Consider the following 27,479-nt stretch of genomic DNA (forward strand, 5'->3'; position numbering starts at 1 on the left):
TTTAGCCATTGGAAAGTAGGTTACAGAGCACTGCTCACTAGGAAGAGAAGTGTATTTCACACAGAGGCTGCTGAACTGTGAATTGTGTGAGACCCTTGATTAGTGCAAGGAATAACTGGATTTTGTGTTTAGATCAAGGTGTGATCACCACACCTTGAGAATCATACTTGACTGATTCTTTCACTTTTAGCAGCAGAGAGAAAATTACTGAATAATTCCATTATTAGTGGGGTAGAGAAACTATGCTACAAAACCCCCCACTTTAATTTAACCTATGCAAATAACTTTGAAGTGAATATTGAATGCTTTTGCTTCCATTTGTGTCTCACTTAAATGAGATTGGAGTATAAGCAGCTGTTTCATACAATGGAAATAACTTATATCAGTTACTGGAAAATTTGTGGAAAACATTTCTAAATTAGCCTTTGCATTTAAATTTTTTAAGGAGAAACAAATGTTTGTCTGTTGGATGTGATGTCTTACAAAGGGAAGACATCATTCCAAGTGCCTGTTCAGAATAAGGCAATTGATGTTTGATCTTTTTGTAGCCTCCAGCCAGGATTAGAGTCTTCCAGCTCTGTGGAATATGCTGGGATGGGTTTTCCCACTGCTGAGGCTTTCCAGCTATACATGAAACCTCTGCACTTGAGAGCTCTTGCAATCTGAAAACTTCTATTTCAGTTAGAAATTTATTTTTATAATATTTTATTTATATTTTTTAAATTTTTTTTAAAAAATGTTAATTTGCTTTAGCAGAAAAGGCTGCAAAAGAGCTGTAAAATGGTTAATCACAACTGAGTAACTGATTGTCCAACTCATGATTGGTAAGCCACATTTGGCCCACAGTCTGCTCACATCCAACCTCATGTCAAGGGCACCTAAGTGCCTCAGAAACCTGAGAAAATGCTGCAGCTGGGGCTGCAGTGGCAGAGGTGATGCTGCTCAAGTGTCCTGTCCTTCAGGATAACAGCAGGAAAAACAGCAGCTGCTGGTTTTTTAAGAATACAACGAGAATGATCAGGGCTCCAGCCTTCAAGTGTGACCCCCTCCAGGGGATTGCATTCTGGATGAATACTCATAGTGGCTGCATCTTCACATCCCAAGTATCTTCCCCGGAACAAAGAAAGTTGGGATTCTGTAATTTTTCCCCAATTAACTTGATTTTAACTACATTCAGGCATCCCTGAAAACTCTAACATTAGGTTTTTATTTATATTCTTAAGATAAAAATTCTAGTCAATATCTGTCATTAAATTTAAATTCTGTCTGATGCATTTTTTAAATTTATGTACAGAAAAGGAAGGACTGCCTCCCTATCTGGAGCTGAAAAGACAGTCTTGCCTGTTACAGGATGTAATGCCAAAATACAAGGAGAATGGTCTGATTTCAATCAAATGACATTTTAATTATTTAGTCTGTTTAATCTATTATTGAAAAAGTCTCATAATGCAGCTCTAGAAAAGCTTCTTATACTGAACTGATTTTTTTTTTCTGGCATTGTATCAGAGGGTTCCAGTATTCTTAATTAATAATGGCTAGATTATCTCTCTATAATATTAACAATATATGAAGCTTCAATATTTCATTTCATCTTAGTAAAAATGGCCCACTAGAGCCAGTGAGTTGTTCAAAATGGATTAAGGTACAAAACCCAAATAATTAAACACTGATTTATTTTTAAAAGCAGATGATCTTTCTCAGATTTTTTCAGCACCTTCTACAATTAGAATATTAGTATGTTAAACCTAATTTAAAGCTTGATCTTCCCAAACACACTTTCAGGAGATAAAAAAAAATCAGTATTTACTGGTTGTGATTAAATTCTTTGAGGGTTTGGAGGTCTGTAACTCTGACAAGGTTATTGAAGAGGAAGGTGATAGTTTAAATTCAAGCAAGCATATCTTCTCATTCAGTCAAGGTCACTTATCAATCAAATGAATGCCATTTCATAAACACCCCTGAACAACTGTGTTCTATTATCTAAATGGGAAGGAGAGGTGTTAATGGGTGTCTAAGGGATGAAATCAATTTAGCTTGGAGGCACTCAGCTGTTAGAACAGTTGTGAACATGTCTGGCTGGTAATATATGCTGATGAGTATTAATATCACACGATGACTGAAATGCGACTAGCATGACATTTCTAAACCAATGAATGGTGATTACAGCTCTCTTTTCTTTATCCTCTTATTTGAGTAATTGCTTCTGGCTGTGTGGACTATTGGGTTTTCAACAGGCACAGCACTGAGTTTGAAGATTTGTACCCACAGGCACCTTCTTGTCACAGTGATCCTGTTGGAAGAGAAAAATAAAGAGCATTTGACCTGCTGTTTACTGGCAGCAGAGGATGCTGCCAGAGAAAGTAAGAAGGATCTGCACTAAGGAACTGGAAATACAAGTTTCTCATAGATACTCATGCCCACAACACATCCTTAATGTGTTGATGCTGACAAATGGAAGAGGAGTTTTCAAGTACTGAATAACAGAATATACTAAATAAACTTGTTTTCTCTTAGTGTTTTTTCCCCCCTCTAACATGATGCCAATACTATGGAAAAGCTTAGTGCCAGAAGGGAGACAACATTGATTAAAGTTACCAAAAAGCCCATGATAGAACAAAAGTTTTGTTGTCTCTGCAAATGAGTAACTTGTTTACTGTGCTATTTGAGTGAAAGAATGCAGAGAGATCAGGAAAAATCAGGGAAGTCCAGACTCTGCACCATACTTGTTGTCATGGAGTTACTTTACCTTTAAGAAAGTTTAAGTTGCTGGGATCTGCCTGGCGTCTTTTCTCCTGACCAATTATCGGTCATTGCTGAGAATTGACAGCTGTTTAGGCCATTGAAAAGTGAGATCAACTTGTGAACCCTACCTTAAAGTGTAAAACCAGAGCTCTCTTGGTTCTCTTTGTTTCCTGGCTGGGAAGGGTGGCAGAGCTCCAGGCTTCCCGCTCCCTGCCCAGGCCATGCGGCCGGGCGGGGACTGGGCTGGGCCCAGCGTCTCCCGGCCGGGGGATGCGGGCCCTGTGGAGGGGGTTTTCTCCGGGCTCCGGCCCGGCCGGGCCGAGCCGATCTCTGGCTCGGCTGCAGGTCTTTTGCTGTGGCTGGATTCACTGGAGACTGCTGAGTGAAGAAGGAGAGGGGCTCTGGGCCTGCAGCGGGCTGGGCGCGGCGCCTACACTCTCCAGAGCAGCCATGAGGAACTTTCCATCACAGACGGCTCCAGCTCCTGCACCGGCCGAGGCCACAGAACTACCTACAACAGCCTGGGCAAGATTTTAACTCTTTCATTTCCCAGATGAGACTTGTGGATTAATCTTTTTATCCAGACAGAGAAAAAGAGAGTGATCAACATGAAAAGAGACTTTATAAACTACCAGTGACAGGAAAGAAAAGAAAAGGTAGAGAATTAAGAAGATGCTTTAATTAAGCTGAAATATCTTTCTGTTAAAACTATGGAAATGGACAATAAGGTCTTGAAAACACTCCTTTAATTCATGACAGTATATAGGGAGGAATAGAGTGTTCAAAGTGTAAATTTTGAGTAAAAAGTAGAGTAATTATGGCACAGTGAAGTGCTGGAAGATTTGAAGCCTTGAGAGGCAATGAGAAAACTGTTTTCTGGTGAAGCTCACGGAAACAGATGAAGAAGACTTTTTTTGCCTTTGAATAACTTATCCTTAAAAATGCCATCCCTAGACTCATGGCCCATACACACTTAAGAGTGATGTGAAAATGGGAGGAGTGGGCTCTAATAACAGCAGCTCTGGGCAGCTAACATTAGAGCAATGGAAAACTATAACAAAAATAGTTTTTCTTGTGAGAAACTCCATAAATTAACAGGAAGAAACTTCTGTTTCTCTATAAAGACTGGTGAAAAGACTGTAGCAAGAATTGGGACTGTTTTAACCATCAAAGTTCCAAAGGTTTTGTCTCTTTTGTCATGTGAACAAGGGAATAGTGGGTAGACAGGGGATGAAAAGGTTTTTCTGGAAGTTTATTCTGGTGTTCTTATTGTAGTTTGTCAATAAACTTTCTTTTTTTTTCCCTTTTAAGTTTTATGCCTATTTTGCTCTTGTTCTAATCCATATCTCACAGCAAGAAATAAGTAATTTTCTTAGTTATTGGTTTAAAACCACGACACTTGTATAACACAAACACTCCAGTAAAGGAGTAATTTTGCAACTTGGGCTGCCTGTCTTAGAAAAAGAATCTATTACATAAAACCTATTCAGAAGAAGAAATTATTAAACCCATTCCCAGAAAACTCCCCACTTTGATTTAAGAATACTCAGCAATTTCTGAGGGAATAGGCAACAAAACAAATCCCAACTTGGGGGAAGAGTGGAAAGAAGGAAAATATAAAGGAGTTATCAACACTGGAAAAGGTCTTCATTATAATAAAATAAAAAAAAAAGGGTACAGGAAATCTTGGAAGCAGAAGACAGAATTTCAATATCCTAAAAAGAAAAACAGATCCTTGGAGAAGGTAGGTTTTCAGATATCTTTATCCCAGCTTGATAATGCAAGTGTTTTAATTCCGGGTCATAGAGTAACAAATTGTAGAAGAACATCACAAATAATTCCATTTTTATACATACATTCCTTATATGAGAAAATAACAAAGTATCCCTAATTTGTGTGCAAGGGGAAACAACTTCCAAAATCTAAATTTCATAAAATTGTTTTTAAGCTTTGTATTAAACTGAACTGTGTCATATAGCTTAATTTAAAATGGACTAATTATTAATATTATATTTGATTATTAAAAAAAAAAGGACAAATTGAAACAATTCAAATATTCAGTATCTGTTATACTGTCTTGAATATTGTGTCAGCCTGTGCCAGTCAAGATGGAAAACATGCTGTGAGGCCTATGAAATCTAATTGTTAAGTGTGATAAATGTAACATTGGATAAAAATTCGTGAAAGAGAATAAAGAATTATATGTTATATTTGTAATACTGTAAAGATGCAAAATGTAAAATAATCCAGAGATACCTTCCCTGGGCAGTAACGACCGGCAGCAAAGCTTATCAACACAAAATAAAAAGCAGGACACAAGCAATCAAACCAGACAATGAGAGTGGCTCCATCGAGATATCCATCTCCTCCGCACCCAAACTGGCCACTCCATTCCGGGAAATGCAATCGGAGCACACTCAGAGCCTCTCACATGTGAAAGGACTCTGCTCCATCGACCATTGACTCAGCTCAATGAATCTGGGAAGTCTATTCAAACTCTTTTGTTAGACGGTGCTTACTCCGGATTTTGCCCCAGGATACGAAAACCCCTATAAGAACCCCGGACTCCAGTGCCTACTTCGTGGATTTGGGTAAATCTGTACCTCTGGGTATGGACGTCTCCCTGTCCACCCAGCGCTGCGCTGATTTATTTTATTGTGTTTTTTTTTTTCTCTCGTTGTTTGTGATTGAAATTGTTTTATAATAAATCGCTTTTTATATTAACCCTATTTTGCCATTGCATTTATAACATTAAGCATCAGTTCCAAACTTGTTCCCCCCATCACAGAGGAATGAGAGAAAGAACTATTTCTGTGATGCTGGAATGCCAGCAGGGAACATTTAGGACAATATGATGCATCACATCACCTTGGATGAAATACACCTTTTCTCTTGTCTATTTGTCATACCAGGAAGAAAAGATAATTTGGAGAGAAAAAATGACATGGGACATAAACAAAAAGAAAAAAACCTTTCAGCTTATGTGTGCAAGAAAACAAGATCTCTGTTAATTGCTAGGAATCAGTCTTTAAACTGTAAAGAACACAGAAATAATTGCAATTGTGTTCACATGAAAAAAATCTCCCCTTCTATATTTTTAATTTTTTTTTCTCAGATTAGTTTCCACATGCATTCATTCCATTGCAAAGAAAGTAAAATTCTTTGCATCTCAGATGTTTTTAAATCCCTCCAACAACTTTCTATGTATATTAAAAAGATACACTGACAAGCTTATTACCGGTATAAAACCATGGGCTAACCAAGACTACAGCATGTGGATTTAATTTCTAAATAATTATGGCTACTGTCTATTTTTGCTTGATGTAATCCAGATGACATAAATATTGCAAATTATTTTAAACACTAAGCTGAACTTAAGATACAGATTTAAGGCAATAATGTAGGTAATTCAGTTCTAATTCTTATGCCAAAAAAAGTAATTATTCCTTTACTATAATTGTTTTTACAGTAAAACTGTAGGTAGAGCTTGTGAAAGAAATAGAAAACAGAACATAGAAGCAGCTTTTAAATCCCCCTACCTCCCCACCCACAAAAGAAAAATAGGGAAAAAAATAAAGATTAAAAAAATTTTTGAAAAGAGGATTCATTGCTGAAAAAACAGCTGAATAGTCTTGTACCAGTATGGTAACTGTCAATCTTATAATTGAGGCATTAGAAGATTTAAAAATTAACATTCTCAAAGATAATTAAGTAGATTGTAAGAAGAGATAGAAATAAAACTCCCTTGGTTTAGAATTAATCTATCTTCAAAATAGAATTTAGGTTCATGCAGAAGATCAAGGTTATACTATTATTGATGTTCCAAATAATTTTGAAAATATGGATTGTGCTCTAGTATTTCTACTATTCATTATATTTCTATAATTTTACATTTCTACTATTCAATATATTCTACTATTTCAACATGAAGACTTTGAAAGTAATTTGTCACAATTTGATTCAGAAGTAGAACTGTACAAGTCTTTCTTTGAACCACTTCAGCTGTGTTCTAACTCACTCATGCATTGTAAAACATAACATTGTCCAGAGCAGCATTATTGAGTTAAAACAAAAATATTTATTTTTATATATATCTTGTTGCTGATCTGATTATATATATAATATAATATATATAATATAATATAATATAATATAATATAATATAATATAATATAATATAATATAATATAATAATATATAATAATATATAATAATATATAATAGTATATATAATATATATATGATTATACATATAAGTTGCTGATCTGATAAAAATTAGAAGAAACAAATTTAGTGATGTTACAGACCTAAGAGGTTTTCACCTTCTTATTTTGAAAACATTTTATTTTTTGTTTGTTTTCTCTATTTCTGTTTTCAAAGCTATAACTGCTAATCAATAAAGCAATATAATGTAGTCTGTAATGTTACATTTTTCTACGTATTGAAAATTATGCAGATATTAAAACATTTTTTAAAAAAGGCTTTTTAAAAGGATTGTCTGATTTGGGTTTTTTGAAGCAAACGAAAATGCTAAACCCTTTAACCAGAATAAACACATGCTCTTTAAGAAGGACTTGCAATGATGCATTCTTTTAAAATGTCATTGTTTAGCCTTTTTGTAGTATTTGGAACAATATGTATTTTTAAGAATACAAAATAATGGGGATGTCTTGGAGAAAAAGATGCATGAGAGCAAGTGGGTACCTTTTAGGACCTGAGAGAAGGGAAACATTCACTGCTCTTTTGCAACCCCTCTGTATCTTCACCAAGGAGACCAGCATGAACATAGGGCAGTTCCTTTTTCTCTTGAGAAAACCTCAGGGGTGCAGCAGCCATACCTATGAACACTTTGTGAGTGAACAACAGCCTGGGGAAGACACATCATCCTGGGACAGCTGTATTTCCTGGTGCACCCAAGTTTTGCCTTTAAAACTTTCAGTAGCTGTTCTGTGAAGGAAGTTCAAGATGGAGAGAGCTTAACCTGCCCTATGTCATTCATGGCTTTACTTGGGAACATGGGTCATCTCAACCACAGCAAATGCCCTGGTTTATGAAAAAGCTGTGCCCAAACCCAGGTTTTTGTGTACTTGTTCAGTGCCCTCTCATGGGAACCAAAGAGCTTTGTTCTTGCAGTAAAGATGAGCAGGGAATCATGTGCTTTTCCTCTAAGCATCCACAGCAGACAGGAGTGGATGCCCTCCTAACTCGATTGATGCTTCCCCTTCATGGTTCTACTGAATGGAGTTCTGTGGCATTACTGGCCCAAGGTCCATATCTTATCCTATCTTATGGCACATGAGAAATATTTCTTTGAATTCATGTGTGCTAGCCTGTTTTTTCAATAAAACTGCTAACAGATAGCCCCATCTGAAATGGAGGTGTGTATGATAGTAATGATGTAGGCTGAGAAAGAAAAAATAACAACCTAGGAAACATTTTATCTCCAAACTTGGTTCTCTAAAATTAAACAAATTGGACTCTGCACTTACTTTGCCAGAAGACTTTAAAAGAAAGGTTTATTCAAAAGAAAAGCTATCTACCTTGTCCTACAAAAATAACAATTTTTTTTTTTACTACTGTTTAGCACCATCTCTGCCCGTGATGTTGACTGGAGTCTCACTAACCTAATTTCTGCAATATCTGCTGGGAGGTTAATGCAATGAAACATGAACAAATCTTAATAGTTAAAGAGGTCAGATCAGTTCTAATTTCAGAGGTTCTTCTTCCATTTTCTTGACAGAATGATATTGCACAGAAGAGTTTTTCCACAAAAGTCTTATATACAGTACCTCTGATGCCTGTTGATTTTTGCCTTTTTTCTTTTATACATTCTTTGTATTCTTTACACATATATTCATCGCTCTGTAGCCTATTACTGCATTTGTAGCTAGTTTTTGCAGTATTTCTCCCTGCCTTGATGGTCAGAAAGACAAAACATATTCCAAAGTACCTATCCTATCTTGATTCTCCTTAGAAACCAAGGTCGAAGAACAGTTCTTCAAGACACATTTTCATCAGCAAGTTCAGTTTCCATCTGAGGGGGAAGGACTTAGAAGGGGCTTGGCCTGGAGGGGGAATTGGGTCATCACTTGAGATCCTAATTGATGGTTTTTGTCAAGTATACTTATTTCCTAAACATATAAAATCTGTTTTCAACCTGTGTGGGTGGACTTTTGTAGACATTTTCCATATCTGCTCCTGGAGTCCTCCAATAAAGACCAGCCTTTATATTAGCTCATATAGCAGTATTATCTCAAAAGAATGTTTTTATTTCTAAGTTCTTTAAGGCATAAGGAATATCCACAAAAATGAACACAGGGAAGAAACAAAAACACAGAAATTAAAGTAGTGGCATGCTAGTTGGATTTACTAACATTCACTGTAACACAGAAGATGCTAGCTGGATACCTGGGATGAATCAAAGAAAACATCCTTTTATATTCCTGTCACCTCAAAAAAGAGTTGGCATAGGATCAAGAGACAATTTAAGACTGTATTGTGCAGAAGATGCAAGAGACAATTTAAGACTGTATTGTGCAGAAGAGATAATATATATAAATGTGCTTTTCACTTGCACCTCAGCACTTATTAGAGCCAAGCAAGGTTATAATTTCATAGACGAGTCACTGAAATTCTTCTTTATGTATTCTTTTCAGCTTTGTGATGAGAGGTTTGCTTTCCATGTCTTATGAAAAATTACCAGAGCAAAATAGTTTCGTAAATTGATCCTTGTTCTTGCCTTTGTGTTTGTCCAAGTATAAATGCAGTAGGAGGCTAGCAATCACTGAGCTGAACCACAACACTGCAAAATTCTCTAAGACCTGCTGGATACAGACATCTGGATGTTACAATGTTTACTGTGACTAAAAGTCATCACATAAAAGAGAAGAACACTGTCTCTGTTTTGGCCATAATGAGAATATAATTTTGTCCAAGTAGTTTATGCTGAGGAATACAACTTCAGTAAATTTTCTACGTATGCAGGAGAAAAGACCATTAAAAAAAGAAATTAAGAAAGAAAGAAATTTAAACTTTCCATAGGTCTTAAGCTGGTGTCTCCGAAGGCTTCCAAGTCTGCAAGTAGATAAAAACTGACCTGTTGTGCTGTGCCCTAAAGCAATGCTGGAACTGTGTCTAATTAACCTCCTGATAAACCTGAAATGTCAGGAAGGAGTAGACTTCAAGACTATGGGTAGTACTAGTTTTTCTAGAATTCATGCCAATTGCTCTGAAAATTGACTAGACAGTAATGAATTGTTACATTTAGAAATAGATATAGTTAGAGAATACAATTTAAAAATTACATAATGCATTATGTATTATGTATAAAGATAATGCCAGGAGGGAATGTTATTGTTTATATTGTCAACCTAGTAGGTTGGGCAGAACCTAATGCATGAAATTACTTTTCTGCTCTTCAATTTCATGAGTGAGGTTCATTTGTACATACTTGCTGTTTCGTAGTGCAGAGCTTTCTCCTCTTGTACATGCCTGAAAAATTTTAGTTCATATGAATGTGGTAAAGGGAAGAGATTGCATGAAATAATTTTAATCTGAATGTTCTATTTATTTGATATAATTTTTATCTTCAGAGTTAGATCTGGATCTTATGCAAAAACATTAATTAACATTTTACCAGGTAGCTTAGTAAAACTAGATGAGAGGCAAAAGTAAAGGTTAGAAATTAAAATGCCCTCTATGAATATCTGCCTAATATAATATATTAGTTGTCACATATTGATCTTGCATGTGTGCATCAGAAAATAGAGAATATTAATTTCAATATTTTAATTACTCGTGGTCAAATTTACTTTCCCATATGCAAGAAAATTGATTTTTTCATTAAAATCAGATTGTTTTTTTACTCAAATCCAGGAACTCAATGAACAGAGGCATATATATAGTTCCCACGTTTGTCTTTTATTATTGATGAATTATCTTGCTCATATTCAAACAATTTGTTTTGGGAGGTTCAAGTTTAATGCAAACTCACCCTCTCCTAAAAGAGGATCCTATATGGACTAAAAAATCTGGCTACTTCCCCTGCCACCCCCCCACTAATCTCAAAAACCCGAACTCCTTGCTGTATTTTTATCAGGATTTTCCTCCAACTTAAAGTACTCTAGCTTCCCTTTATCTTCTGTACCTTCCCAAAACTAACTACTGCAGAAATGAAGCGGTCCAGTGGTTGACATTATGCATGAGGAGAAAGTGCCTGATCTAAATAACCCATAGAATTATGCATGACTTTTTGGGAACTGAAAATAACTCTTCAGGGTCTTCCAGAATGTGGAGAGAACCCACCGCTACCTTCAAGCCTCCACATAATGGATGAGGATACAGATTTAGGTTGAGAGAAATCTCTACTGACTGTGAAAACAGAAGATTATGGGCTTTGCTTCCCAACTATTCTACTGTATCTATAACCAGTGATGAAAAATAACAGAGTTGGCTCTGAATGGTGCCAGTTTGGTCTGTCTTAGCAATAAGAGAACAGGAAAATATTGTTCCTGAGATATCTGCCTAATTCTGGTTCCTGGAGGCTTCAGTGGTTTGAGACTAGACTGACAGTGCCCTCAGAGTCCTGTGTTCATGTTTATCACATTCACCAGCTTTAGTGCACTGACATTGATGTAAGTCTGATTGTTATCAGTTCAACTTCAGTTGGGATGCAATATTCAAGTATCATGCTTATGAGAAAAAGCAGTAGGAATGAGCTATTACAAATCCATATCTCCTCAAAGCAGAGCACTGTGGTTTAACAAGTTTTCAAAACCTCACTAAAAATAGCAACTCTTTGCCACATTTCACAGGATTTGGTTCATTTCATGGGTTTATTTCCACACATTCTTTTATTTCCTCACCCCTCAAAAAACAACATTAAAAAATTAAATTAAAAAAAGTCTTTGAAATCTGAATTACTTTTCAGTCCTAAACCCTGAGTTTTCCACTTAGAAAATCTGCAGTATCATTGCACTGAGCATGAATGACACAAAAAGGGGAGTAAGGCACTCAGAATATCTAAGTTTATTCTGCAATGTAATAGCAAGAGCTAATCATGTCCGAGGACAGGAGTCACCAGGGGAATACAGGTGATTTCAGACAGCAAGTGGTATCTGGCATCCATGGCAGTTTGTGATAACACACCATGTATCTTCAGTAGCATGCCCTTGTATTAAACACTAAAGACAATGACAATGGCTGCAGTAAGTGACCCTTGACACTTCTGACAGGGTACCAAAACAGGAAAATAGAACTTGGTGGGATGAGTACACAAGTGGAAACACACAGTGCCAGCACTGGCAGGTTGGTGAAGTTTCCTTTTGTTTTGTTGTGTGTTTATGCTCCGCCTTTGAAATATGAACTCATGTCTTACATCTAGAGGAGGCATTTGCCTCCACCCTCCAAAAACTTCCACATTGAAGGTAATTTTGAAACAACCCCCACCCCCTGGGTCATAACCAAAAGGAGTAAGAAAGAAAACTGGTGTTTAGGCCTGACCTAAGAGCACAGAAATGACCTTCCTTCCGTTGCAGATAAGCAGTGTGCAGTCATGCCTTGCTGCCTTCAACTGCCTCCCACTGGGGGTGCGCTTAAAAGCATCCTGTGCTCAAAATAAGCTTCCCCGAGGAACAGACTGACAAAAGGGGTTGCTAAAAACAGGAAGAAAAGTGAAAAGCAAGAAAACAAAGCTCTAACATCTGCTTTAGCTTCTGGAATCATTTATTGAACACGTCAATCCCAAAGTAGGAGTAGCAAAGGAGCTCCCCAGTGTGATGAAGTTGTGCAGAGAGGAACGGGAATCCCTGGTGACTACAGAAAACACTGACACTAGTCCTCTGGTGAAACAAGAGTACTGATCTGCTTCATAGTTTCAGCAGAGCCTCTGTATGCAAGGGATCCCCATATACTCCAGTCATCCCCCATATACTTTTCCTCTTATTCTTGCGAGAAAGAGACACAATCTGGCTTAAGATCCCTTTTTATTGCTTGCATAGAGGATAGTGCTTCAGCAGATAAGGGAAGCCAGTCAACATACTCAGGAAACTGTTGTGCCAGCCATGCTGTTAAGCATAGGGACTGCTGGATTTTAATTTCATTTTTTTCTCTTTTCACCTTAAAGAATGTCAACTCAAAAAGACAGTGGATCTGTCTGAAAAAAACAAAAAACAAACAAACCAAAAAAACCCAAAACAAACTACCTATAAACAACAACCAAACCGCACAACTCTCTACCAAACAGTAACTGTAACTTCATTCATGACAGTTTTCTTCCACATGTAACTTCATGAAGAGAAACTAACACAGTTGTGGATGGAAACATGTTGCAAGACCTTGCATGTTTACACTAGATTATCTCCTTGGTTGTAGGCAAAGGCTGTAACATGTTAGCTGTCAGGGGGTTTTGCTAGAGGATCGTGGTTTTCTGCGCATTTTTCTTCTTGTGTATTCTGCTTATGCGACCTTCTTGGGACACATCTGCATTTTAAATACCGTACGACAGATAAAGTTTGAAAATAATAGTCCAAAACATTTTTTTATGAAGCAACATTCACAGGTCACTTTCTGAAAATCATTCCCTTATCACTTCACTTTAAAATGTTGAGCTGTTTACTCCTCCACATCAGTGCAAGCACTTTTCACACAGTCCCCTGTCTCTGCTCTGCGTGGTTCTAAGTCATTGATTTGCATAATGACAGTGATATTATTTCCCTGCTAAAAGGAAAATGTGTATCTCACTAAACTGATCACTATAATCTCCCTGAATCTGACTGACTCCAAGCACAATTTTGAAACCTTTCGTTTACTTGTCTAGTCATGCATTCTCTGTTCCAGCTTTCTAGAATTTAAGGGTAAGAAATTATTTGCATGAAAATAAAGTGATGGTTGAAAAGTTGAAACATTTAGAGTTTTGATGAGAAAACTGACAGAAGAATTAAGATTGAAAGCAATTTCTTTTATTATACATTTCATCCTGCCTTTTTATCTAAATGCCTTCCTTCCAAATTCTGGTTTTATGAAGGAATACTGGTTTTCTCTGCCTAGTTATTTTGTTTACCACAGTTCTTTGTGTAAGAAGAACACTAGACTTTGTTTAAAATAATAATTCTCCCTGATAAACTATAACTCACTTTTCTTATCAGATTTTATTCTGCCTTTTCCGTCTTATTAACACTAGTATAAATTAGCCTTTTTTTTTTTTTCTTTTTTTTTTTTTTTCCAAAATAGAACACTTAGTTCAATATTAAAATCAGGGCCTAAACGCATAGAATTGAGATTATTTTGCTTATTATAAGACCCAATACAGTGATTTAAGACAGAAAACTAAGAAGCTGTAGGGCAAGATTATTAGAATAAGCAAGGGAAAAGTCTAGTAGATAATGCTGACAGAATAACCAATGGTTATAAGATACTCAAAGGTATATCTGGGTTATAAATTACTGAAAGTATTCTGAAATAGCTTTTCAGTAGGAATAGCAAGGGTTTACTTATATAAGTGATGGTATAGCATTCTTCTCTAAAATAGTTCAGCACTGAATATGATGAAATGATGTGAACATTGGGTGTCTAAAGCCCAAACACAAAATAACTGACAGAATAAAAAAATAAAAAAGACAGAGTAAAGGGACTACTGAAAGACTTACCTGTATTTGCTAGATTTTTGAGACAATTTTCTCTCATTCACTAGCAGATAGTTGTCAAGCACAGAACACCAAACTAAGTTTATATATCTCTTCTGATGTGCAGAAAGAGAAGCCTATCTGAATAAAATTCATTTAACCATGCAGCATAGGGCGTTCATGGAAGCAGAAAGAAAATACAGCCTTGTTAGCAGTACAGAAAAAGGGATTACATTTTTTTCATGCATAGAAATTAATGTACTGATACAAGGACTTGATATGAAAATAAGTGTAATTCATGCATTTTGTAATGATTTAGAAGATGATGTTAATTGAACAATAATTAACTTTGCCAATGAGAAAAAGAGAGCAGCAAATACAAAATGTTTGGTGCACACATAGTCTTACTTTTCACATCTTGTTCTGAGATATGTGCTAGATAAAGGTTAAGCACTAGCAACCTTGTAATGATCATTATTTTTTCCCTGTAATCTATATTTTTTCTCTACAGAAAAATCAATATAAACTATGCCAAAGGAAAGGCTGTGTTGGACAGATTTCACAAGCGTGATTTTTGATTCAATACTCTGGGATTAAAATATTTTGAAGTTATTTTCTACACTTGTGACTTCATATAATTTAAATATTTCAAATCCCAGTACATTCCACTATCTCAAACCCATGATACTTCTCTACTTCTCTTTTTATCCTATTTATATTAAGAAAAAAAAAAAAAAGAAAAAAGAAAAGGTATGAACACCTATCAAAGCAGTTTTTTTCTAGACAAAAACTAAGATCTAAACAAAGACTAAAGTAGAGAATGGGCACTCATTTTTGCTTAGATGTTATTGCTGAATAATTTTTCATTCTGAGTTTAAAAAATGAGGAATATAATCTAGTTTCCTTCCTTTCTCCTTGGGAGAGTTGCATGCAGGAACAGCTTCAAAACGAAGTTTGGAAGTGATTTAATTGAAAATCAAAACAAAGCACAGTGAGAGAAAATATTCTGGTTTAGCTACATAAAAAATACATATTTGACAGGGCTTCCTGCCTACTGCTTTAAAGTTAAGCTTTAAAAAGGAAAACTGAGCCAATAAATGTATTTGAACAATGTTTGTTAAATCTACATGGACAACCATCTTGTGAGTCTACATTTGGAGGAAGAATGAAAATAAATCTTGTGAAAATAATTGTGTCAATTCTGAAACTGACTGAAAATTAAATGCACTGAAATTATTTCACACTACTGAAATACTTTCACACTACTGAAGGAGGCTGGAGTCTCCTTCTTTGATAAAGATACAACTGTCGTGTCCAACAACAGAAAAGAGTCTCTGCTCAGAACACACCTGTTTTTCCCCTCCATATAACTCTACATACATAGCCTAACTCAGCCTAACTGAACCCAGCTTTCTAAAATCATTCTGATATTATAGAAGTTGTGTATTCAAGGTAATTCTTACTAGAGCTCATCATAGCTTAATGAGAAATTCTGGGCCTTCCTCACTTATTTGAACTCAAGTAAGTTTCTCAAATGGTCCCTTAAATTAATTTTTACTGCCTTGCTTTAAGACTTATTATTGGAATATGCTGTGAAAACAGAATAAACTTCAAACCAAAACAGTATCAGAAAAAGCAAAAGCTCTTTAATTTTCAATGTTTCTTGTTTCAATGGAAACTTAAGTACAGAATGGTACATAAGCAACCCAAGTATAAGATGAAAACTACTGGATAGAGAAAAATCAATTGTTTCACCTCTTCAAGGGAACACCCCTTAGGGGATAGGATGAGAGCAGAATGTAAATAGTTTATTACTTGATGCTTTGTTTAATGCAAAAGAACACTGATGCCGACCAATGCAGCGAAGAGTGACAAACAGCTTATAGGAGCTCAGCAGTCCCCCCACTTGGAGCCATTAACCAACAGAATTATTGATGTGGAGAAACAGAGGTCACTGCATAATCTGCTGTTCACTAAATGCAGGGTAGAGTGAGTAAAACAAGACAGGATTTTTCATTTCTGGAAAAGAAACAAAACCATGTTAAGTACTGAATTAGAAGTAAATGAAGAAAAACTGGTAGTATCTACTGTCAACTGAATGATGGAAAGAGGGACCCTTTAACAAAGGAAGCAGTTTTGTGGCATAACATGGGTAAATTTTAGAAATATTTCTTAAAGTACTAACAAGTTAAGACAGGGAATGCTTGTCTCAGCTGCTTTGCTCGAGTGAGTAAAGGAGTCTGGAGTACATCTGTCATATTAGCTATACAATACTTTAGCCATCAATGAGAATTTGTTAACAAACACTGTGCAGTCTTTGTAAAAGGCACATACTACCTTTACACACAGTGCCTGTACAGGGAATTTGGATTCCTTCACTCTGGTGCATTTTGGGGCAGGGTTTCACTGTGGTGTAGCAGCAGCACCTGTTGCTGCTGGCAGCTCTTGCTGAGCTCCACTGCCTTGCGCCTTGTGGAGCTGTACTTCCACTTCAGGACATCAGCATGCAGGTGACCTCTAAGAGAAATGACATGGCACAATATTTAGATTATATCTTCCATGTTTAATCTTAGTAAATCACTCTTGTATTGCTTCAGCCATTTGATACCCACAGAATTATGCACACGTGGGGGACATTTATTTTTAAACTGTATTATGCTGGTTCTGGTTATGCAGTACTTACTGCACCTTTCCCTATTAAAATCTTCCATATTAAGTGAAGTATAAAATGCCATTACAATTGCTTGAATACAAGCATTTGCCTTCTTTCAGAAGGGTAATGACTGTGTGAACAGCAGAAGCTCCTTTTGTGTTCATATAAAATGCTATCCTTCCCTTTCTGGAAGGAGGAAAAAGGACAAAATTCTTTGTCCCCATAGATCAATGGTTGTATGGCTTTCTTTTTGAAAACTTGAGGTTGCTGGGTTCCATAATGCTATTGGTAGTATTCTTCTAAGATAAATGCTATTGCAATAAATTTCCATACAAGAAATTGGCTCAGATAAAAAATGTACCTTGATCCTGCAATTCAAAGTGCCTTCCTCTGATATATTTTTTTTTCCCAGCATCACTTAAAGATGGTCTTACTCAATAGACAAACTCACTTAGATTTGTATTATAATCTCCAGTATGGTTATCACCAGGGAATAAAGATCAATATTATTATGAACTGGAACTTGCACTTTTTATGTTCTCTCACATTTTTCCAACAGCAAATGGCTCATCCAAATGTCTCAGACAATGCAATACGGCTTTAACCTTGAGCTCACCATATCTGGGGCAGTTGCTCTCATTGGATTTTCAGTAAGTACAGAATCTGTATTTATGTGTAAATTTACAAGTGCAAATTGTTGTCTCTCTAAAATGACAAGCTGCATTTGTTCAAGATGAATCTGCTAGATTTCAGGCAACAAACACCCAGAAAAGAAGTACATTTTTCAGTTAATTACTAACAAATTTTTATTCAGTTCAGCAAGGTCGGGATTCAATTCCAGACACAAGTATATGATCTTTCATAAAGTTCAAAGCTGCCCATTTAAACTCCTGGTTCTTCCTAAGTATTCCTATGCAGACATTAACAAAGGTGTCTGAGTTTCAAATTATAAAAAGGCTTTTTCCTTTTAAACATCAAAGTCTCTTGTTTTGCATGTGGTAACACCTATGAGATATATGCAGAAATGCAGAGCTGAAGCTAAAAATTAGTGGTTGCTTTTAGGGGGAATGATCATAACTCAATTTTATATATTCCTTACATTAAAAATGCAGTGCCAGCATGCAAACCCCAAGTTTGAATCCTCTAAAAAGACAACTAAGCTTAAAGCAATGATTATTCTAATGATTTGAAACACTTTTAAACTAAAAAAGTAGAAGTAAAAAATGAAAAGTGCTGTGCTAGTTTAGGCTGACATAATTTTCCTCACACTAGCTAGTGTGGGCCTGTGTTCTGGGTTTTTGCTGGACAGTGCTGATAACACAGGGACATTTTTGTTATTGCTGGGTGGGGCTTGCACTGAGCCAAGCCCTTTTCTGCTTCTCACCCCACCAATGAGAAGGCTGGGGCTGCACAAGGATTTGGGAGGGGACACAGCCAGGACAGCTGACCACAACTAACCTAAGGGATATTCTAGGCCGTGTCACTTCATGCTCTGCATGTAAAGCTGGGGGAGAGAAAGGAAAGTGAGAATGTTCAGAATGATGGTGTTTGTCTTCTCAAGTCACTGCTGTGATGCAGCTCTGCTCCTTTGGGCATGGCTGAACACCTGCCCAGCCATGGGAAGGTTGAATGCATTCCCTGTTTTGCTCTGCTTCTGTTTACAGCTTTTGCTCTCCCTATTACAATCTCTGTATCTCAACCCATGGCTTGTCTCCCTTTTAGTCTTCCAATTCTCTCTTCCCATCCCACTTCATTGCTGGCTGTGGTTAAACCACAACAGTCCTACTGAAATCTAGAAATTCTCTTGAAAGATACTTTACTCAATACCAAAACCCGTTATTCTCTGAAGAGATGTCAGCACTCATTTAAGGCAGAGGTGGTGATAAAGCATTTTTCATGGGGAATGTGCTTTTAAATAAAGTATGGAAGCTAAATGTCAGTGAATATACACTTAAAATGCAAGCACAGGTTAGATCTGGAAAATTAAAAGCAAATCAATGGCCACTGCAAATAAGGAAACAATATAGGTCTCCTTAAGTCCTATTTTTAAATAATAAAAAAAAAAGCTTGCCATTTAATTATGTGAATGTTTGACTTCCATGGCTCAACTGGAGGAAATATCAGTGTAGCTCACTGCACACTGCCTGCTAATGATAGAAAATACATTTTTATTCAGTACCTAGCTTCTCTGCCACTACAGGGCACAAATGTTCCCTTGACCTTAAGCACTGGCTGCACAGGAGACAGTATCCCCTGCAGGTGCCAGGGGATATCACACCCACAACTTTCAGAGGGAATTTCACAGAGCTGGGGATTTTCCTGTAACTTTGTAACATTTTGATGACTTATCTCTGAATTTCTCAGCACAATGGAAGGACCCTATGAAATGAAACTGTTGGGTCAAGTATTGTACTATACATGCATCATATGCCTGAAGCAGCATGACCACATCAATGACAGCATTGCTTTGATAACAGATACTTGAAATGCGGACAGAGAAACTGCAAATGGCAGTCTAGAAAATGTATGAATTTCTGCTTTGTATTTGGAACTCTTGGAGGATATATCTGTAATGAAAGGATAGCTGTGAAGAATGATATTATAGACAGATGGATCCATCCTATATGCTTTTTAATTAAAAAAAAAACAAGCTGTTTTAATATGAGGTAATCACAACAGTGATATTCCTTAAGAATATAAAAGGTAGTTAAATATAGATTTTCTCCTAATCCCAAGACTGGTAGCTTTGAGAAGTAGGACAGTATGATAGAAGAATGCAAAGGAAGAGGCCAAGAAGCAAACAAATCTGATAAAAATAATTTCATTATAAGAAAAGCCCTGTACTTCTGTCAAAAAAAACATTTTTCCAAAAGGCTGACAGTGTACTGACGATTGTAGACCTGGATTTTTGCAGACACTTTATATAGTATCTTCTTTATCTTCAGTTGCTAGCATACCCTTACATCTGTCCATGATACTTTATAATTCCTTCATGTATGAACTACAAATAGTGTAAGAAGCACTCAGTTGGATTAAAAATTCTTTCTGGCAGACTTTAAAATGATGTCAGATGGGCAAGGACACTTTTTCTCTGAAAAAGCTTTGGCCCAGGATTTTGCTATTTTTCTTAATAACTCAGTGGAAGTCAAATCTCTATAAAGCTCTGATGAGTATTAGTAAATAAACTATGTCAAATTGTTCAGTTGAAATCACTTCCCTGGCAAAATGTTTGCATCCCCTGTGATGCAATTTCTGATTTTCTCTGATTTCTGATGGTTGCATCAAACTTATGTATGGAGAGGAAACCAAGTCCCAGATTATGTTTCAGGTTTAGTAACATTTCCAAACTGATAAAAGAAAGTAAAAAAGCAGTATTTTGGACCTTCCTTTCATAGCAGGAGGCAGACCTTGCTGGGTAGGCCATGCAAGCACATCTTGCTTAGGAGCCCTCTGCAATTGCAAAGTTTGAGTCACATTTTTAGGACTCTTTTTTGGTCCTCCAGTATCCTCTGTGATGTCCTCCTGTAACCACTGTGGCCCCACCAGCAAAAAATAGCAGGAAAAGAGGGCAGCAGACCCAAGCATCACAGATGGTTTACATCAGTAAGGAAGAAAGCAATACAGTAAACAATACAGTAAAGACATCTCAGAAGAGGGGAAAAAAAAAGAAAAAAAAAAAAAGATTAAAAGAAATACTGTGCTATATGCACTGCAATAGACCTACCAATCAGCTGTGGTCAATGGGATTTGGAGTGGGATTCAGCTTCTGGGTTCTTGCTCTCTTTCCACCTTTTGTTTGTTTTCTAGAGAGAGTGAGCTTTTTAAAAGCTGTAATACAAGAAAAAAGCTTAATGTGGTAGAAGAGTGGTGGGTTGTTTTTTTCCCTCTGGTCTATAGATTCCTTCTTGAATTCTTTCTGAGTTACTGAATACAGCAGAAAATAATTTAGTATTAACCCCTGGCCTATGATGCTCATCTCTATCATCTGTGAAGCTACAAATAAGATGAGATCATCCTATTCAGTTATGTTCACTGGTACGTTCACTAACGATATCCCTATCCCAGTAAGGAGTACCTTCAAAATGTTTTACAAAATACTCAGGAAATAGATTACAAATAATAAACACATGTTACACAAAGAACATGAATGCCTTTTTTGAAAGCACTGTGACATCAGCAAGATGACATAAATAGCTAATATATGACCTATACAAGTGCAATTAAAGTGGTTTGAGGAGAATTTTGGAGTGGTTCTTTTGTAAACAAGGCTTGGATGTTTTGGTGAAAACAGAAGTCAACTCGTTTATTAAACAAAAGAAACACACCAGTGAAGGCAGGAGACCAGGATAAGACTGAGCCCCACTTGGCAAATTGGACAAACAACTCTAGAAGTACACTGCATGACCCCTCAGACACCGAGTTCCACCCGAGAGTGAGGCCCTGCTACTGCCTTTATAACCCCCTTCTGTCCATGATTGGTCAGTTCTTGAGTCTCTCTCTCTGATTTGCTCCCTTCTAGGGCTTTCATTGGTCCTTAACAGGGTGCACTCCTGACCAATCATTTGTCCAGAGCGTCGAGTGATTGGTCCACTCTTCCGCCAATCGCTGTCCAAAGTACAGATGTCACCCTCATGAGGTCATGTTCTGGAATGTTCTCTGGAATCCTCTATGCTGACGAACAGTACCCCGTCCGCCCTGAGCCAACCTTGATCCCATTCAACCCCACCCACACTGACCACCGGACTTCAACCCCTGCCCCTGTAGAACCATGAAAACCCACACTCCTTAACAACAAATACTAGCCATTAATTAGGAACATATGTTAAATCAACTTATATTATTATTAAAACAATCAACTTATAAGCAAATATTAACAATTAATCAACTTGTGATAACCATTGATTTACTTATAACAGTTCTGCCTGCACAACAAAGTGTTTTTGAGCGTTTAAGGTTGTCTTTCATTTAGGCACAAACTAGGCAAAGATTTTAGAAAACACAGAGGAAATGCAGACAGAGTGTAGCTAAAGGTTTCATACAGGAATACCTCCTTGCCTTGTTCACTGCCCTGGCAAGGCGTTCATCTCATTTAGGCTCATACTGAGATGAAAGTTTTATTGGCCTCCATTGCCACAGACTTTTAGGACTCTCCAAATCTGTAGTTTCAATCTACCCTCTGTCACCTCTCTTTCCCTGGCCTTGCCCTGTAGCCTGTCATCATCTGTGCCAGCCCATGCTGCAGAGAGCCACAGGGAGAGTATGAGCTTTTCCCTTCAGACACGGAGCAACCTCAGGCAGAGCAAAGAGGTGCCTTCTTCTTTGTGGCTCACCCCACTGAACATGCCCAGCTGTCAAGATACACCAGACTGTGAATGAATCAGCAGCTGCACAAATTACTTAAAAAGAAGAACTTGCCACCAGAGCAAGAAGCTGTGAAGTCTGCAAAACAGTAAGACAATCAGCTACAGCTTTCTTGATTTGTAAACTGTCCGTCTTTCTTGAAGGATATGAGTACTAAAGATGCTGAGGAAATATTCATTAAAGGGTACAAACAGTCATATGATGCCTTTTTCTGCATAAAGGCATCGTTCTGCAGAAGTGATCCAACTGTGAGATGTGCTGGTATGTGGTGAAAGGAGTGAAGAATGGACTGAAAGGCAGGACTCAAGTAGCAAATGGGCAACATTTGGCTGAAGACCAGTCACCAGCAGTGCTCCTCAGGGCTCAGTACTAGAGACAGTACTATTCCACACATTTATCAATTATCTGAATGCAGAGGCTGGATGCACCACAAGCATATTTGCTGGGAAATGCTATTAGTTCTCTTGAGGGACAAAAGGCTTTGTAGAAGTATCTAGATAGATTGAACATTTTCTAACCATCACTGGTGTGCAATTTAACAAATGTCAGATTCTGCATCTGGGAAGGAGTAGCACCAGGCACAGGCATGAACTGAGAGAGGATTGTCTGGGCAGCAGCTCTGCAGAAAGGGGTCTGGGGGTGCTGGTGGACAGCAGGCTGCATGTCATTAGGAGGGGAAACCCCATCCTGGGGTGTTTCAGACACAGCACAGCCCACCAGCCAACAGAAGGGGTTGTACAGTGTGCAGTTCTGACCCCAAAATGTATGAAGAATGTGAAGATTCTTGGATGCACCCAGAGGGGGAAACAGAGTTGGTGGAAGGGCTGGAAGGCCTGTCCAGTGAGGAGCAGCTGAGGAGACTGGGTTTGTCCAGTTTGGAGAAAAGGAGACTGAGGGGAGACCTCACTGCTCTCTGCAGCTTCTTAAGGAGGGGAAGGGGAGAGGGAGGTGCTGATCTCTTCTTCCTAGGATCCAGTGACAGGGTGTCCAGAAATGGCTCAAAGCTGCACTAGGAGAGAATCAGACTTGACATAGGGATGCAGTTCTTTACTGAGTGGTCAGACCCTGGAACAGGCTTTTTAGACAAGTGGTCAATGTCCCAAGTCTGCCAGTGCCTAACAGGTATTTGGACAATGCCCTTTGTAACACGCTTTAACTTTTGGTGAGCCCTGAGGTGGTCAGAAAATTGGATTGGATGTACATGTCTTCCAAATGAAATATGCTATTCTATTTTACTCTCCTCTATTCTGTTCTATTTTACTCTGTTTTAAATGGGCATTTATGTCATTTTCATGCATTATTTCCACAAACTGTACAGAGCAGCCTCTAACTCCTAACAGAGAAACAAAAAGGTTCTCCACCAAGCAGTGCATTATTGCATTGGATGTTCATGCCCAGGCACTGGTGCAGTCAGTTTTGCCCATGATGGTGACTGGTAAATAGTGTCCTTCTCTTTCATCTTGTCTCTCAAGCTTTGATACCTTATTTTCTCTCCTGCTGAGTTGAGGAGGGAAATGATAGAGCAGCTGGGTGGTCATTGGCAGCCAGCCAAAATCAAACCCCACAATTACTGTCTCCAAGTCCGGACTAGAGCTGATTTTTTGAACAGTTTTACTCTTATGAATAAGTTGCCTTCAACTTTTGCTTGATCCTTGGCAAACTGTGGAGCAAGTATCATGATAATGGCAGCACACTAATTGCAGTTCCAGTCAGTGTGAGCTGCAAGGACTGATGATACATTTGTTCACGAAAGCTATTTTCAGAGCTTGTGAGTAATACATTACTTGTGAATTAAAAGCTGGGAAATACTGATATAACACTGTAAAAAATAAAATAAAAAATAAATCCATTAAATTACTTTAAAATGTTGTCAAATCAAATCACAGTGCAGATGAGGAAGGAGGATGGATTTACAATTTTCCAACTACATGCCAATTAAGACTTGATTTTTTTTGTAGTCTGAAGGCTTTCATGTTGATAGATCACAAGTTGTGTGTCAAAAAATAATATGAATTTGTCTGAAGTCTCAAAATAAATCTCTTCAAACTGTTCATACTGGAAGCTGTTCTCTTTTCATCTCCAAATTATTTCACACACATTGCATCGTGAAGTCTTCAGAACATTTAATCCTAATGAAGTCGAATAATTTCAGACATTTTAAGATACTCCAGCATTTTAGGATTTGTCTCAGAGACTGTGTTACTCAGGGAAGCACGGCAGTCCTGAACGCTTCACCTCTCTTCCCCCACGTGAGGTTCTATGAGTATTAAGATGTGGAACTAAATTCATTCCCAGCCCTCATTACGGGGGCAATGAGGTAAGTAAGTAGATCATGGGAAATGACTGGCAAATTTTGTATCCTATTTCTTATTCTGCCACAGCTTTCCTATGCAACTACAGGCTGTCTTATCCCGTCTGTGCCTCATATTCCCCTTCTGTGCATGTAGATAACAGGTTTTTTTCTCTCTTCATGGTAATGTGAATCTGAGTTCATTAATCTTTAGAAGTCACCTTGTCCTGTAAGAGTAACACTTGCTGTGTATAGCTCACTCAGTAAACTCAGGAAGGCCTCACATTATTCTTTTTTCCTCTTCCCTGCACTTTTGAAGCCACTGCTATTTCAGTGTTGGCTAAGATTTCCAAGTGGCCAGGACAGCAGAAAAGCCGTCTCTCCTGCTAGTGGCTGTGAGCACCAGTGCCAACATTAAAGCTTTTCTTTAAGCAATGCTGTTTGAGAACTATGGACTACAAGGAAGAGAAGGGGAGGCTTACCTTTTCAATTAACTCCCAAAAGATTAGGTAACCACTACCTAATACTTACATTATATTATATTATATTATATTATATTATATTATATTATGTTATGTTATGTTATGTTATGTTATGTTATGTTATGTTATGTTATGTTATGTTATGTTATGTTATGTTATGTTATGTTATGTTATGTTATATTATATTATGTTATATAATATAATATAATATTATATTATATTATATTATATTATATTATATATTATATTATATATATTATATAACATATAACAATAATTATATTATAATAATATAGTATAATATAATATAATATAATATAACATAACATAACATAACATAACATAACATAACATAACATAATATAATATAATATAATATAATATAATATAATATAATATCATGAATCTCTTCTCCACTTCATCTGTTTGTTACAAAATGTGCCCCACTGATGTGTATGAAAATTATTTACAGTTAAAAAAGAAAAGCGGTTTATCTTATGAACAGGCAAGTCAAATGAGGAAACAACACATTAGAATGTCTGATTTGTGAAGAAATATTAAAATATTTTTGTTGACAAGAAATCCAAGTTTCAAGGTGTTCCTGTAGTGTGTACCTGTAAGTGGTGTACCTGTAAGTGGTGCACCAGCTCAAATGGGAAAGAGCCAAGTGAAGTTATGGTATTTCACTCTTCTCTTGCATTCAGATCTAAGCTTTAATCTGCAGTCTCTGATTTTTATTAATAAAACCTTTGAAGAAAAACTTTGGGGTTTTTTAGCTTGAAATGCTATTTCTCTTAAAAAATTGCTTTAAATGTGAAATGCACTTCTTAAGAAAGAAAACACAGGATTACTTTGTGCATGACCTATTACTACACCTGAGGACTTGAAGAGTTGCAGGTAGGACTAATTGGCTTTTTGCCAGTAGAGGTTTTTGTGAGTAAAACTTCCCTAATAATCATGTTTCAACTTGTACAGCACTATGTAGCCCACCTTAGTACTGACAACCCTAAATCAGTAAGTATCTGAACACTCAGAAGGCAGTGCAGAAAGACAGTAAAATGACACAGGCCAAGTGCACCCTTGTTCTGATCTTTACTCTAGGTAATGGTTCTCTTTTCAAAACCACAGCTTCACCAAGCTGTTCCTACCAGTACCTCCATCATTTGTATTCATTCAACATAGCTACACTTTGTGCAATTGATACAACTTGATTTCATACAGATAATTTCCAACATCTACTGCTAGCACCTACACAGAAATTGCCATGACACTTCTAAGGCACCTAAGATGTTAAAATAATATGTTTCCTTTTCAAAGACTTGCCAGTGCACAAAATGTTCTGGATGAGCGTAAGGCACTACAGGGCCATTTAAATTATATGTTAATTATACTGGAAGTGACTCGGCTAATTTGAAATACATATATAATAACCAAAGTATTTACATGAGTAAAGATTTAATTTTGAAGATTTACCAGGAAACTTAATCATAACCAACTCAAATTTACACTGATGTACAAAGTGGAGAATGAGACATGGGAAAATCTACAGGGAATACAGATTTTTAATTAACAAATATTAGGTACTACTGTCCAAATTAACTGCAGCTGAGAGAATGCTTCTCAAGCAGTAAAGAAATATTGTATGTGACAAGCAATTTGTGCAATTACTTCTAAATAATCCCACATTGCAACAAGGCAGTGTGTATGTTTCTCAGAAGAAGATGAATAAATATTAAATTTCAGAAGTCATGTCATTCTGCAAAATTAGGTAGCTTATGTCCTAGATCTTGAAAAAACTGACATGAAGTTATTTTGCTACTGCTTTCCTATAATAGCATGACACTTCCTGCAACCACCACAGCCATGCCATGCTGTTTTCTGCTTGTATTCCAAAATGGAATCATCTCTCTCTGAATCCTCTGAATGATATTTGCCTGTGGGCTGGATATTTTCCTGCAACACACACAGGTAGAAGAGGAATATACTGTACTTTATGGATTGCAACAAGAATATTAAATGTGGATTTAGAAGAAAGCAGACACTGCCTAGCAGGGTTCAGATGGGCAAAAGAGTACCTTTTCATTTATATGGACAGTGAAATAACAGATTTACTTCTTTCCTTATATACTTTGATGGTCTGGGTGTGTATGCCCAAGATCCCCTTTAAAACCTGAGTTAGACTCAAGGCTACATGTAAATGATCAATATCCACAATGGGCACCAGTTTTCAAGAATCCTCTGAAGCACCTAAAGAACTTTTCAAGGTGCCTGCAACACCCTTAGCAGTTAAAGCTAGAATCACATTTTCTATATAACATTTTCAGACAGTT

Source organism: Pseudopodoces humilis, chromosome 4, assembly GCF_049639895.1.
Source record: "Pseudopodoces humilis isolate 2021_Gansu_Grassland_sample_001 chromosome 4, ASM4963989v1, whole genome shotgun sequence".
Classification (NCBI taxonomy): Eukaryota; Metazoa; Chordata; class Aves; order Passeriformes; family Paridae; genus Pseudopodoces; species Pseudopodoces humilis.